The sequence below is a fragment of the Poecile atricapillus genome, chromosome 8 (genome assembly GCF_030490865.1).
Source record: "Poecile atricapillus isolate bPoeAtr1 chromosome 8, bPoeAtr1.hap1, whole genome shotgun sequence".
Taxonomy (NCBI): Eukaryota; Metazoa; Chordata; class Aves; order Passeriformes; family Paridae; genus Poecile; species Poecile atricapillus.
The window spans coordinates 12,904,123-12,919,492 of NC_081256.1; the positions used below are offsets into that span (position 1 = coordinate 12,904,123).

General features: G+C 38.7%; 1 protein-coding gene across 2 annotated transcripts in view; it reads right to left on the reverse strand.

Moving 5' to 3' along the window:
- The window catches only part of SLC9A9 (solute carrier family 9 member A9), a 176,372-nt gene that overhangs the window by 3,902 nt on the left and 157,100 nt on the right, over nt 1–15,370 (reverse strand). The window lies entirely within an intron of this gene.

Here is a 15,370-nt window from a genome sequence, read left to right on the forward strand (position 1 = left end):
GGTGCCAGAATGGCTGAAGGGAAAAACATAATGTGCTAGGAGCTGAAATACAGGAAATGTATATCAGATTGTCTCCTGATCAGATTGCATAAGAAATCACACTTGGAGCAAGACATAGCAAGATGTAAACGGGACAATTTAAGATGCCACTCTATCAGCTAATTTATAAGAATAGTAGTGAACATTTTCTTAAATACATATATTTAGCCTTTTAGAAAATCAATGCATTTCTTCAATAGACAAGGCATATTTTATCTAACATTGAATTCTTTTATCACTGGAAGTGTACGTAAGTTGTTCTGTGATACTTTTCTTCAGCATTTAATGCGCTTCTTTTCCACTTCATACATCAAGTCTTTATATAAAATGATGTAAGTTAGGAACAGGCTTTATGCTATTGTCTCACACCTGTCTTTCCAGTCTTTTCATCCAGAAGTGCTTTATTGAGATAAAAGGAAAAACCTGCTCATCTTGAGCAATTACATCATCTGCGTATCTGTCAATAACAGCTCTCCCGTGACTCCTTCAAGCTGACTTATCTTCTCTGCCACTTTTTAGCAAAGTAATTTTCAGTGTTCTTTGGGAAGCAGATCTGTCAGCTATTGTTACTGCTAGGCAAAATTTACTTTATTGATTTGTCGTCCTGCTTTCTCTCCCCTGCTCCTTTCTCTTGCTTTCTTGGTTGTGCCATCTTCCCCAGTCTTTCTCCCAGCCTCCTTAAACAAGAAAGGAACAAAGAGAACAGTAGCGATTCAGGTTCTGCAGCAATATTGTGGAAACACTGACAAAATAACACTGAGTCTTGGGCCTATCCACACCAGTGTCCCATTTATTTCATTGTTGGCTGTTTATGGTATCACTGCTTTACACACAAAGTGCAGATTCTTTATCCTGAAGAAATGTAAAATATGCTTGTGATCTCAGTTAAAAATTGAAAGACTAAATAACTTGCTGTGTCCTATATGTTACAGACATGGAAATTGTTCTGTAGTGGTGTTTTGTATGTGCACATTTTGTATTTATTTTTAAAAATTAAGCTGCATCCGTGAGAAGATTGGGTGATTTCTTCATCCAAGGTCATATATTGAGTTTGTGTGAAAAATTAATTGAGTCTACTTCAGAAAAGATGGTGAGATCTTAATATAAATTCTTATCAGAACCATGATCAAGGTGAGACTCTCATGAGATCTAATTGTGTATGGAAAGTTCAGATTTGTCTCCTTTCTGTTTGAGTAAAATCAAGCCAAACAATCTTTTCTGATCCATTACAATTTTATCTGAAACCTCCAAACTGCCAGGCTGTTAAGAGCTATTATTAAAAAGCAAAGTATGAAAGCCATTAATTAGAGTTGCTCTGTTTTCAACACTTCAGAAAAACCTAATTAAAAGGCCAAAAATGGAAATACAAGACTAATTCTAGGTTTTTAATCTTTGGAAATATTTGCTTTGTTATTACAAACAACTTGAATTGTTTGAACTGAGTTGTCAGACTGAGCGTGAAAAATCCAAGCTTGTTAGGGAAGTTGCATTTGATTATACTGAGTTCTGTCTGCTCTGTTCTTTCATTCTCTTCCAGAATAAGTAATTGAAGATGAGTATTACTCTACCTTTCTTAATCCAATGATGTCTGAGCTAGGCCTTACTTGCAAGCAGCCTTATGATTTCCTAATGGGCTTTTATCCCACTCTTTAAAAATGAGTCCTGTTTTTGCCCATGTTTGCACAGAGCCTTGACCACACAGACAAGTAGGGGCTGTGTGCTGAAGCAGACAATCTACCACAGTAATCTTCAGTCCCTTGAGCCACTACTGCTTTTAGCATAAACTTTTGTCTGGTGTGTTTAACTGGCTGGCATTTATGTATGTGGATATTCTGAAGTTGAGTGATTACTCCATTTTGCAACAAGTTCTCTAAATCCCCTTCATTTTGCATTTGCTCTGACGCATTCATTGTATGTTGTCTGTGCTTCTGCTCTGAAGCCTCTGGAGATGCATTCTAAAGTGAATGCAATTTTCTTATGCTTGTTGTGTTGATTCTGTAATAAATTATTTATCTTTGTTCCTTATTTAACTAGTTATCATTCAGCCCACTCAAGGAACTTAAATGGCACTGGCCTATTTTTCATTGTTTTAATAACCTATGCCATAAATGTTTCCTCTTTATTGTTGGCAGTTGCTTTATAGTATTACAGACATAATCACATCGTTTAGAACAGCATAGAAGAGGAAGAAAAATCTATGTGCAGTGCAGGACTTTCAAAAGCATATCAGATGTGGGTCCTACAGCATTTTAAGGCTGGCAAGAAGCCTTATCACACTCCAGCTGCTCTGGTTGCATCTCCAGGGAGATGTAATTTAAATAGTGTAATAGAAAAAGGTAGATGTTGCACTAAGGCTGCTTTAAAAATTGGAAGAAACTTAATTGCAAACCTCTTGGCGTAACTGGGAAATTACAGTCGGACCAAATTGATGCCTGCCCAATTCAGGGATGGGGAGAAGATAGCAGGGCAGCACTGCTTTGCACTTCAGCCCTCCCTGGGCAGGACAGCCCACCTGCACATCTGTGCCATGCATCAGCCTGTGTTAAAGAATGTTATTAATATTGGAAAGGTGGCAACTTCTGAGTTGTGAAACTGGATTAAAGTTCCTAATATAGGCACATGGATAGAATTTTCATCCATGTATAATGCAGGAGTGCTACCATGCCCTGCTTTTATAATGAAATACTCATTTTCCCATTGATGTCCTGGCTTCCCCTCTCAGTTCACACACTGTGGAAGATCAGACAGCTACAGGAGCTGAGCTGGGTAGTGCTGCAGACCTCCCTGGCCTGGTACAGTGGAAGCTGTGAGACAGATAAACTCAAGGCAAGAACAAAAGTGAAGACATCGTGTCTGGTCACTCTGACAGCTCTGACAAGAGAAGATATAACGGGGACTCGATAACTGAAAAGGCTGTAGTGCAGAGGGAACAGAGGCAAAGGGATCCGAGTGGAAAATTTTGTTACGGGCATTAGAAAACTATAAATATTGGTGATTAGTGTAATGAACTGGCTTTGCTTGTGTGGCAGGGTCCGTGTAAAAATCACTGCAACATACCCAGAAACGTTTACCCTGGTTTGCCTCATTGCTGTTTGACCATCCCTTTGCCCATGCAGTTTCAGTCTTCCCAGGCACAGTTCTCCCTTTGTCTCACTGACACCAGGCTCACTATCTGTTTCCTTGCTCCTGGTTCAGCTTCTGTCTATTCTGAGTTTGTCTGATCTGATGTACTCTTTGCTTGAAGAGCCATGTATTTAAAAATAATCTCATGAGACTTTATCAGGAATCAAACCATGGAATTGTGATATATTTTTTTCTAACATTGTCTGAAAAAAACATCTGTTATGGAAATCTTCCTCCTGTATACCTCCTGCTTCACAAAGATGAAAGAATATTATTAAGTGAGAAGTCTCAGGTAAATCTTAATGGTTACTGTCATTAACCATGTTGCAGAATGTTTAGGTTTTCCATCATACAGAAAAATTGAAGATGTAAAAAAAAAGTTTTGACTTAATATTGGGATGAAAAACCAGAACCTAAAAATTTCTGTGACCACACTGTTTAATTTGACATGCTCTGTCAAATTTTGAAGATATTGGGAAACAGCACTATCTTTTTGATAAAATAGCATCAGCATGTTCAAATAGGGAAAAATATTCTGGCAGAAATGTTGTGGCTGACTTGAACTTCAGAGTTCACTTCTCTTTTGTTGGGAGAGAAGAATCCTAGTCCAGCTGTGGCTCTGCTATGAAAAATACCATAGTAAGAGAGAAATAACTTGCTGGGGGGGAGAACCCCCCCTAAACCTACCACCACAACAAAAAATCTCAAACCCAAGTACCCTAGCCACCCCCTCAACAAAGCAGAAGATGTGGTCTGGGCTGGAAATACACGTAGCAGCTCTGTAAAGCCCTGCATTTGGCCCCAAAGGTGGTTTGCCTTTTGCCTCATCACATAATGGGGGCTCTGTTATTGAAGGCAATTCCATATTCCTCAGAGGAAAATATGCTCACACTATATTTAGCATTATAAAGCCCCAAAGTAGAGGAATCTTGTGATAATCAAAATTACATAGAACAATTTTTCAGAGGATGTTTTCTTATATCAGACTGCTATAAGTGCACATTTGTTACATATGTTGTTTGATATCCTACTGCTAGGTGCTATATTTCTGCTGCAGGCATGAATCTCTAGAAGACAATGTCACCACTCCCCAGATCCATCCTTTGTGCAATGTTTTTAAGATTTCTTAAGCTTTGCAGCCTTTTGTTTTAGTGTCCTTTTGTAAATATTTTAGAGTCTCAATTTGTAGATTACTTTGAGTTTTTCATATTACTTTTTGTTGTGTTTATGAAGGAATATAATTAAGAAAGGTATGAAAGTAAAGATGTCACTTCTAGTTTTTCAATCTGTTTTCTGTAAGAAGAGCAACTCACATTTTGCTCTTTGTTGGAGTTCAGTTCGTGTGTGTTATTTTTTTAAAGGATGATTTGGTATAAGTTACGTGTTAGCCTAAAGAGTGAACAGTTCCATTTCGGTGGTGTTTGGGTGGGAGCAGGCAACCAAGAAACCAAGAAACTTCTCTCTGGCTGGGTTGTGCACGTGGCTGACTCCTGCTACCAGCTGACTGAGATTATTTGGGTGCTGTAGAGCACAGCTTGTGTGCATGACTGATCAGGTAGGCACAGAGACATTGCCATGGAGTGCATGTACAGCAGATTAAAATACCCCAAAGGAGGAGAAGTGTTTTAGAGGGAGCTCTCCCCCTGGCTTTTGCAAGAGAGGATGCTGTACATGCTCTCATGTACCGTGGAACTTGTAGAGGATGGGGAGTTACCAGTATAGGCTGGCTGAAAAATTGGGCAATGGTTATACTATATTTAATTGTTAGAATAACAGATAGGTGTTTGAAAAGCCTGTGAGATCTGCAGTGATTTAACATGTAAAGATAAATTAATCTGCACTGTGGAGAAAGCTGAGGAGAAATCACTAAATCTGGTATAAATTATATTTTAATTTTAACTTCTAGTTGTTACTAGCAAATTCTGTTCTAGTTTTTTGTGAGTTTTTTAATCTTTTCAAGGAGCGGTTTTAAAAAAACTGAAAACTCCTGCTACTGTTTAACTTCAAATACTAAAAAATTGAGGATAAAAGGAATAATACTGTAGCTGTGCATAGTCAAATCATCAGGTCTCCTTTTTAAAAAAGTTCGTTCTTTCTGTCTTTGTCTTTCTTGTGTCTGAAAGAAGAGAGAGTAATGAATATCAGTATTAGTAAAATCTGGTTCAGTGTGTATGAACAGGAAAGTCTGTCTGACTTAAATTCCAGATCCAGATGTAATGTCAGACCTTAAGAATTAACTGTTTTTTTTTTGTTTTTTTTTTTCAGAATAGGGCTAAAAATTTGCTGCTTTCAACTTTCAAACTGAAAGCATTGCAGATATGTGGGCAAAATGGAGGAAGTTGGTGGAACTGATCTTAGTCACATATTTTTATATGTAAGAAGCTGCAGACTGAGAAGTGGTTTGTTCTCTTATATATGCTGAGTAAAATGTCTGGGGTATTTGCAGACCAGAGTCTTAGTTGATAGCTCCCTGAGGCAGAGCAGAAAATTGAGACATCTTACTCAAGTTATTTGAAGTCTATTATATCCTGAATAGAACGCCTCCATGTAAGTAAAAATCAGAGACCTAAATGGAAACCTGCTTATATAATTGATGAGTGGTAATGCAGCTACTCTTGAAAATAGAAGGATAGAGCATGCAAAGTATGGAAGAATACTCCTGTAAGATTAAAAAAGAGTATATGAAGAGACAAGTTAACATTAGAAAGAGGCTTGGAAGATGCAGACTATGTGAGGCAGATAAAGTGTAATAGAAAAACCTTCCCTGCCATCAGTTGTATAGTAACAAGAAAATGACTCTTCATCTGACAAAAAACCAGCAACTGTCCCTCAAAATAGCCTCCCAACCCTCCTCAAAAAAACCCTACTACGACCACCAAATGAAAAATACCAAAAAACTAACAACCAACTCAACAGCACCACCTGAGATGCATAAGTCAGGTACACACAGTGAGTAGGTAAGACTGTTGCACTGCTCACATCGGTGTGCAGGACATGCATGGGACTTTTCTGAAAAATGTGTATGATTTTAAGTTGACATCAGTGGTTTCCCCTATTTTCAGACACCTTACAGCAGGGTATCAGGCAGACATCTAACCTGTCTCACCTTTTCATCAACAAAGAGAAATGGCCAAATCCAAGACTGTTAACTCTAGCACTACAGGATAAAACTAATTGGAACAAATTGAGATTAGGGTGAGTTTCTTTCCCTTTATTTACTGTAAAACAGTCTAAAGAATTAAATTAGACTTAGATGCCTAAAAATTATCTAAGACTTGATGAAATGAATCTCACTTCAGAATACGAGAATATAGAATTCCTAAGGCAAAATATAAGAAATCAATCACAAAGTCCTCCATACCAAGGAAATTAGGAGCATACAAAAGGCATCCATTTTTATAATTAGAAAATACTACATTAAATACATTTAGAAGAAAAAGAAAGACAAAAAGCATATAAATTTTTGTGTAATAAATATGGCAGCAAACCCAGCAAAAACTTGTTAAGCAAGTTAACCCAGCAAAAAATGTTAAGCTAGTGGAAACCTGGGTGAACATGGGATTCATAAAAAGAAATTTGACCTTGGAAAATTGAAAAGGATTTCCTGGCATGTTTTAAGACATAAAAATTTCTCAGGACATTCCAAAACTTCTCTGCCTGTAGCTTGGCAATAGGATTTCTTTTCCTGCAGAAAAGGAACTTCTGCATATGGTACATTTAGCATGATTAAGAACAGGAGATACCATTGGTATGAGTAAGACAAATTATTGCATTAGAAAGGATGAGCACTGTTGTGACCTGGCTGTGCATGGACCCTTAAAGCTTAGAAAGTCTCTGTTGCTGGCTGCCTCAGGTGAGATCACTTTGAAGCTCTTCACTTAAAGTGCAGCTTTTGTATAAAACACTTGAACCCTGGCACTGGCAGAGGGAACTAATTTAGAAGCACAGGCAAGTTAGCAGGGGTTTCTGCACTCTGTGTGCAAGATTGTTTCATGAGATTGTCCTTGGCATCACCATCTGGCAGAGAAGTATTCCAGAAAGCAGATGTGTGAAGAATGAGGACTGGCAGCAGTTACACCCCTTGCTAATGACAGTTTAATACCAGTGGAACCACAAATCTAATGGTTTGCAGGGTGCAGGGAGAATAAACCTTAAAAATTAAATGCAGTGAAGCATAAGTACAAATCGTTTTTGATCAAGTGAATCACTTCAATATCACAGAGGAGAATGGAGAAGGTCTGATTCAAATAAAGTGAAAGCTTTCAGAAACCTTTCATCAATAAATTATGCCAGGTAAAATGAATCTGCACCAAGGCAGCTCCTGAGGATAGCAGTGGTTGTAGTGTTCCTACCCTGTAACAGAAGAACCTTGGGACTAGGAAGATGGTGGAAGTAGAGGGTAACAAGAGAATAATGTGAGCAAGAATTTCCAAACAAATGAGCATCATTCTGCTCAGACTAAAATACTGCAGTGAAAGCAAGGCAGGAAAATGGCTGCTAGAGCTTTGTGAGTAACAGCTGGAGTCTTGCTACAGGCCTCTGGTGATGCAGATGGAGAGCTAAAGCCAATGCACCAAAATCATGTTTAAATAGAAAAATAATTATTTGGCATTTTTTCAGGAAGTCAGATGAGATATTTAATCAAATACATGAGATATAGCAGCACAATAATAGTTGAAATAGTTCACAGATCTGTGGAGAGGGTTTTTGAGAAATCTCCAGCTTCTGTATTGCCACGAGTCAAAGGATGCTCTCACAGTTTTAAAGGTACAACTCAAAAGGAAAATATGATCCCTTATGAGAAAAATCCGTAAAGAACTTCTTTTCTTGCAGAATTTAGTAGAAGGATGAGCAACAAATGTGGAAGAAGGCTTGGAGGAGCAATGTCTCTTTTATTCTGATGCTTGCTTGTTTTTGTAAAGATTCTAAAAAAATAGGGACAAAAGTGATAATTTGCTATATATTTTTGAAAAGAAAATCTGTATAAAGACAATAGAATCTTTTTTCCTTTATCAGAAGACTGTGATATAAAGAATAAAAGAAGAGATTGGTGTCATGTCAGAGGGGAACAGTAGCTCCAGGGAAAAGGAAAATTCTGAAAAACTTTTTGAGGACTGCTTGGTACAGTAGTAAGGATAGACTGGAGTGCTACTCTCTTGGCCCAGTAGGAATGTACAAACAGAACTTGTAATCAAGCATGTGTGTGTCCCTATGGAATGTAAAAGCAGGATTCCAACATGACCTATGCTGGGTGAAACCCTTGAGTGAGCTGACAGCTCCTGCATAACACACAGTGTAGTCATGACACTGCTTTTTTGTGTGATTGTGAGAAACCACACTCATTCCAGATATGGAAGTAGATTCAAAAGCTGTGTAGCAAGATCAGGACATGGTTTAGCATTTTGCAGAAGTGTATTTTACTCAGTAGCATGTTTTACTTCTGGCCAGATTGGTAATGAGGAAGAGGTGCTGAGACTGGCTTAAAATGAGCAGTCCTTACATCTCCCTGTGCTGAGCTGAGCTGCTGAGAGCAGAACAACCTTTGTCAAGTGTTGCTAATACAAAATCTGTTGTAAAGTCTATTTAGTTTAACACATCCTCTGAAAATCTCCACTCCTGTGAGCAGAATGGTCCAAAGTTTGCATTCAGATTCTCCAGAAACTTTTCCCAGTGTGTAACCCATGTTATACACACAGTAAGCTAGCTGGATGAGGTTGGCACTCTCTAATAGGTTTGTGAAGAAAGCACATTAAGAAGGGGAGGGCTCAGTGTTGAAGATGTGAAGACACATTGCCCAGGAATAGGTTCTGCTGTGATCCAAAGAAAGCAGCCTTCTGGCAAGCCAGATCTTTGCTGTTGTAAGTATATTTTAAAACAGAGAAAGACCCACTAGAAAGCCCTCACAAATAATGTTCCCTAAGAGGTATGAAAATTCTAGTACAAAGAATAATTGAGGATAATTAATTATGGCACATATCTAAGTAAGAAAAGGTTAGTGAACATGGAAAGACATATGAAGTATTTATTCTAATATTAGTTTAAAATTCTGAATAGGTAAACCAGAATACTTTGTTTATGAACAGTGGCAGATTAAAATAACAGAACAGAGGATACATATTAAGAGATCAAACTGCCTTTTGATCAGCAAAGCAGCTTATCAAATATAAATCAGTAACAGGAAAAGCAAACACTAGATCTTCAGCCAGGATGGCTCATCTCCCTTCTCCTGTCCCTACACCAGTTCTGGAGCAAGACAGGGAGGGCCTGAGGCTTTCTTGAGAGGCATGAGAGGCTTTCTTGTGAGCCTGTGAATGCTGGCCAACTGAGTGGGGACAGTGAGATGTGATGGACAAAGCTGGAGAGACATGGGGCAGGATGTGGGTGGGAGCAAGGCAGATTTCTGCAAATGTGACAGGTGATTCCTGTGGTTGGCATCATTCCCTTCTGTTTACTGCCAGCACACTGCACACACACACACCAGTGCTGCCCCTGACACAAACACAGACAGAGGTGGGGAAAAGTACAGTACAGCATGAATGAGCATGAGGTTTTCTTATTCTGTGTTTTATTACAGAGGGAGAGGTCACTGGGGTTTCACTCATGAGCTGCTCATAATACAAAAGCCAGCAATATTGTGCATAAGCAGGTGTAGCTATTCTATAAATATGATTTGGTTAAAAAACACATTTATTGAGATTACTGTTTTTCTTTCCCATCTTTGACAAGTCCTGTGCTAACTCCTAATCCAGAGTGGATAACAAAGTCTAGTTGTTGTTTTTTTTGTTTTTTTTTTTTTTTGTATGGTCAGATTGTTGGTTGGTAGCTGCTGCTGGATTGGATCACAACATTTAGATAGCTAAATCCATTTTTCTGCTTTTCCCATGAAAGAGCACAAGATGGAATTTGGTCACTTGAGGACTCTTGATACCTAGGGATTCTGACAGAATTTTGTTGTTTGTAGAGGGGGCCTCCTTTTTGAGCAGTGCAGCACATTTGTATCACTGCAGCCTGCTGTGGAAGGGAAGCATGGTCCCTTCTTCTCTGGGGCTTCAGTGCTCAGGATTCCTGTTAGCTGCCTTGTTTGCTTTGGCTTCCCGAAACGCCAATGACTGGGACCTGCCTATGACTTCTAAACCTGTGAGGGGATCATGGATAGCCAGGTCCTATAAATAATTGATCTTCTGTAGTGGTGTGGCCAGAGCTAACTCAGTAACAACCTGAGCATTCCAGGGCAGGGAAGAGAAGATCAAGGGAAGAACTGAAGTCTTGTCGGGACCAAGTGGAAGAGCTTTGAGCAGCTCCAGCTCTGACAAGCCTTCAGCTTTCTCTATGAGTTAGAGCAGTGGATGAGACTGTGTGTGAACTGCAAAAGTCCTGTGAGGTGATTGGAAGTGAAAATCTGAATATAATGTATACTGATATTTGATTTGTTCTTCAAATGTGTGGTCTAAGGGCTGAGTTGTTTGTGGGGAACTGTAGTAAATGCTTGTCCAGAGCTTTGCCATTAAGACTCACAGGCAAGGCATTCCTTGGCATATCCACCAGTGACTGAGGTCATGGAGTCCTCCAAGCTCCTGCCAAAATGAGGGGCAGCACTGCCAGAGACACCTGACTTAGCAAGGCTTTCCAGTGCTCTGATATGGCCCACTACTTCTGGATTTGTCTTGCTAATTAATAATACAAACCAGGGGTCACTTATTCCATAACAGGAGAATGATAACTCCTAATAATTTTTAAAATCAAAATCCATGATGGCACCTTAAAAAAAAAGGCTAAAAAATCCCCAATACACCACCACCCTCTCCACCCCGAAATAGAAACTTCAGCCTGCCAAAAAAACCTGTTGAGAGTGTTGGAACTTAAAACACATTGCTAAGCTCACTGGGTATCTTAGCAGTAGCAGTCATATTTTTGAGTACTTAATGATTTTTATGTAACTCTGCAGTATAGAAATTGCTGGCATCAAGGTACATCCTTAGAAGATGCAAAGTTGTCCCAGGAAATGAGCTGCCTGGAAAGTTCAAGTCAGATTCTTAAAACAAAAAGGGGAAGAGCAAAGGCTCAAATAAAAGTTCTGGTTTTGTCAGAATTGGAAATTGCTGCTATCTCTCACTAGAAATTATTTACATTTTCAAGAAATTTTAGAGTAGAGTACATTTATATATATATAATACAGTTTACAGTGAAATCTGGGGACCAAGTATAAAATAGGTTTAATACTGTAAATTGTCAAAAACTATACTGGGTTGTCTTTTTTATGAGCGAATTATAACTAGTTTAAAATTACATAATAGAAATTCTAAAAATAAATTTTCTGGTGTTTGGTGCTAGAAACCTCCAACCTCTGTAATATAACCATTGCCCCTTTAGGTTGTTTGTAGAATTCTTTTCCTGTGGCTTTTAAGGAAGAAGAGAACTGTAACACAGGAACAATAACATGTATTTTACCTACATATAAAGCTGTTCAGAATGTTTTTATAGAAAATAGATCTTTTCAGACCAATCTGATTTTATCCTGAGATGAAATTTCAAGTCTGATAAAAATGACTTGTATTTAATGAGCTTTGTTAAGGCATTTGGAAAAGCATGATGATAAATTCTCCCTCTACAGTATCAATAAGACAGAATTGAATTGGTTAAGAACTGACTGTTTGATGGATTTTTAAATAGTATTTGCCAGCAAAGAGCTGCCATGAATTGGTGAATATTTCAATGCTGGTTTGAGAGAGGTCAATGGAAAATTTAATATGCAGTAATTTCACCACTGTGAAGTTGCTCATGAAATAACATGTGGATGATGCAGACAAAATCTTGGTAAGGACAGAACAGTAATGTAACCATACCTCGACTGCTTGGCAAGCTGTTCTCATACAAATGTTTCTTGTAATTGCATTCCTGAAAAAAAAATAAGCAATGAGGGCCAAACTTCCCTGCAGCACTTGTGGATTGTAGCATCAGGACTTTTCATGAGCTCTAAGGAAAGCAAAGTATGGAAACAGTGAGTAGAGAATAAAAGTAGTGTGCTAGTCTTCTGTGTTAGACAGAAGAGAGACTAGGGTGGGAATACTATGTCCAGTGTGGTGGTCCGTGTTTTAAAATAGTTAGCAAAAAGTTGGGAAGTTTCTAAGAAAGAACCCACTCATTCTTCTCCAAAACTACTAAAAATAAAGGAAAAGGAAAATAGTGACTTAATGAACGTTTAAAGTACCTTTTCATGAAAAACATGCAACATGACACTGGAATGTATATTTAAAAAAAATAATTCAGGCAATGAACTAAATCTGTGATAAAAGATGCAAGTGGCTACTCAGTGGTAAATATTCCTAAGGGAAGTAATTATATGTTCATTGCTGCTATTTTCTGACCAGGAATGGATACCTTCCTGACACCTGGTATCCTTTTGCATGCACAAATTTCTGAAATCAATACACGATGAAAAAATTAAGTGTCTCTGATGGCCAGGAATTCAGACTCAATAATGTAAAAGACCAAGTGCAGCCTAAAATTCAGGCTTTATTAGTTTAATTAACACCTTTAGAAAGTATTTGTTGCTAGGAAAGCCATAGAAGTACTTGTTCAAGTTCATTCCCTCTGCTAAGTTAGTTGATTTGTATCTGAAGAAATATACAGTCTTCAAATGGCACTTTTTTGGGAGGTTCCTAGTTGTCCTGGGTTATGTCTGTGTGACTACTCTTGCTAAACCCTATCTAGCTACTTAGCTCTGCTTCGTTTATCTTGCAAGGATTTTATAGGAGCACATCATTTTAACTCCTCTTTGTTCTCCAGAAGTGGAATAAGTACTGCATTGTCTTTGTGCGTGAACCTGTAGTTCTTCAAAGAGTTTTACAATCCTGTATTGGCTCTGTACTCAGTTATAATTATTAGTTTGAAGTTTGTCAACAAAGCAACACTTAACTAATTTAGCATATTGAGAAAAATGCTTTGTGCCATGTACTTAGATTTGAATTAGCTTTTTTCTTCTAGTTGTTAAACTCCTATCTCTGACATATAAGAATACAATTACAGTAATAGACTATTCTCTTATTCTGGAAAAAAAAAATCTCAGAACTCCATTGTAGATCTTGTGGAAATTGACACCAGTTCAAACATTCCTCTATTTCTACAGAACTGTTAGCAAGGTGCAAAGGGAAAACACTATCTCAGCCAGAACATGATTAGTGATAAACGGCTTTCAGGGGCTCAGATGTTTATTTTACTGCAGATGTTGAACAAAATGGGTGTCCCTGGCAATAGATACCTTCAGTACTGTCACAGAAGGTGACTTAAAGCCCAGTTAAGTAGACTCAATCTCCATGAACATCATGATGACAAATGTTTTCCTGGTGAACAGCAGTGAAACTACCAGGCAGTGGCAGTATCTATAGTAAGTAGTTTTGTGTGTGCCCCTGCATAGCTGGGCCCATCCCCTCTGCATGCTGTGACTTTCTTCTCTCCTGTGCTCTCCAGTTCCTATCCTGGTGTTTTGCATAGTCTCTGCTTCTCCTGGACAAGGACTGCTTTTCCCTCCTTTCTGCCTGGCCAGTGGTGCCACTCCCCGTGCTCCCCAAGGAGCTGGAGCAAACCTGTGTGTGCCCAGCTGTGGATGTCTGGCCCTTGGAGTGCAGCAGCAAAGGAGGGAGCTGGGCTGGGGCAGGGTGTTCCCAGTGCCTCTGCCTGTGACAGTTTCTCCCCCAAGGGCAGATGTTCCTCTTCTGCGGAGTTAAGTGAACTCCAGCACAGAGATATTGCTATGGTCTCCAGGAGTCTGATCAGCTTCTGCCCACAAGCCTTAACAATGTGGCAGCAGCTGATGAATAATCATTTGTGAGTGTCAATGTCATGAAAGATTTAAATAAGGTTGCCTCTCTTTAGTTATACTTCCTCAGCCCACATGAATACCCTACAGGGTCAATTTCCTCTCGCTCATTTGGATCATTGGCATTGCCATGGTCTAGGTAAGACACCTTTACTTAAAAACATGTATTTTTCCCTCTGTAGCTAATTGTTTTCCAGAGCACCATTGGAGCAGCTCCCTGTGGTATTTCTCGTTTATACACATCTAGATAGTAGACAAGAGCTCTCTTGTCTATAGTCTGGAGGTGTATATGCCAAATAATTTAGGAAGTCTGGCCTGTCCTATATTATTATTTTATGTATCTGTGCTTGATAGAGGGTGTTGTTCCAGATTCTTTCATAGTAGTTCTTGATCTACCCTCAGGAAAGCTGTTTGATCAGTGAGGCATTTGAACTAAATTTCTGCAAGACATTAGATTATCATTTATAATAGAAATATCTTTGATTTCTCAGTAGGAAATAATTCTGGGTTTAGATGCCTGACAGTTCAGTGAAAAGTCAGAATTTTTCCAAGGGCTTTTTCATTCAGTTGAAAGCTGATTTTTCAGTTGAAAAAAATTTGACCATCACATTTAATACAGCTTTGTCTGACTTATGATAGTAGTCAAGGACAGATTTGTGAGTATTTTGGATTGAGGATGGCAATGTATGTCTGACCCCAGTACTAAACAAAGTCTTTGAACCACTCGTGAAGGAAAAGGGTAGTTCAAGGACGTGGAGTTATATGGAAAATTGGATAAAATGCAATGTGTTTTTAACAAAAGCCAATTGTGTCAGATTAGACCAGTATCTGTCTTTGATAAGACCTGTTTGGCTAGATAAGGTTGAAGTAGCAAATCAAATCTATATATGTAGTTTTAAGAAAGGCACATAAGGTATGTTGCCTCATGGGACATTATTATCTGAGGGAGACAAAAGGGAATAGTATGCATTTAAAGACAGATAAGAAATTAATTTCCTGTTTAGCCAGCTTGGGCTATCTAAGAAAGGGCATTTAGAAAGGGAAGAGAGAGTACATGGGGTGTGACTCAGGGCCAAGTCTTGGCAACCGAGAGCTCTGGATCTGGTGGTGTTGCACGGTTGTCCTTTGCTGTGTTTGTGAATATCAGTTACTATAAAATATGCTATGCCCTCTCTGTATCATTCCCTCCCTGATTTTCTTATTTCTAGTTGTTTTTCCCAGTATCATGCTGATTGTCACTTACAGTAAAGTGCTCTGACACATGAGAAGTGCCTGAATCGTGCATGTTTCCTCTCCTGTCACTCTGGGGCACAGAGGCATTGTCCTGTGAACCTTCTCAGGTGAGCAAACTGAAAGGAGCCTGTGACACATGAAGTGGAATGAATTTAAGCC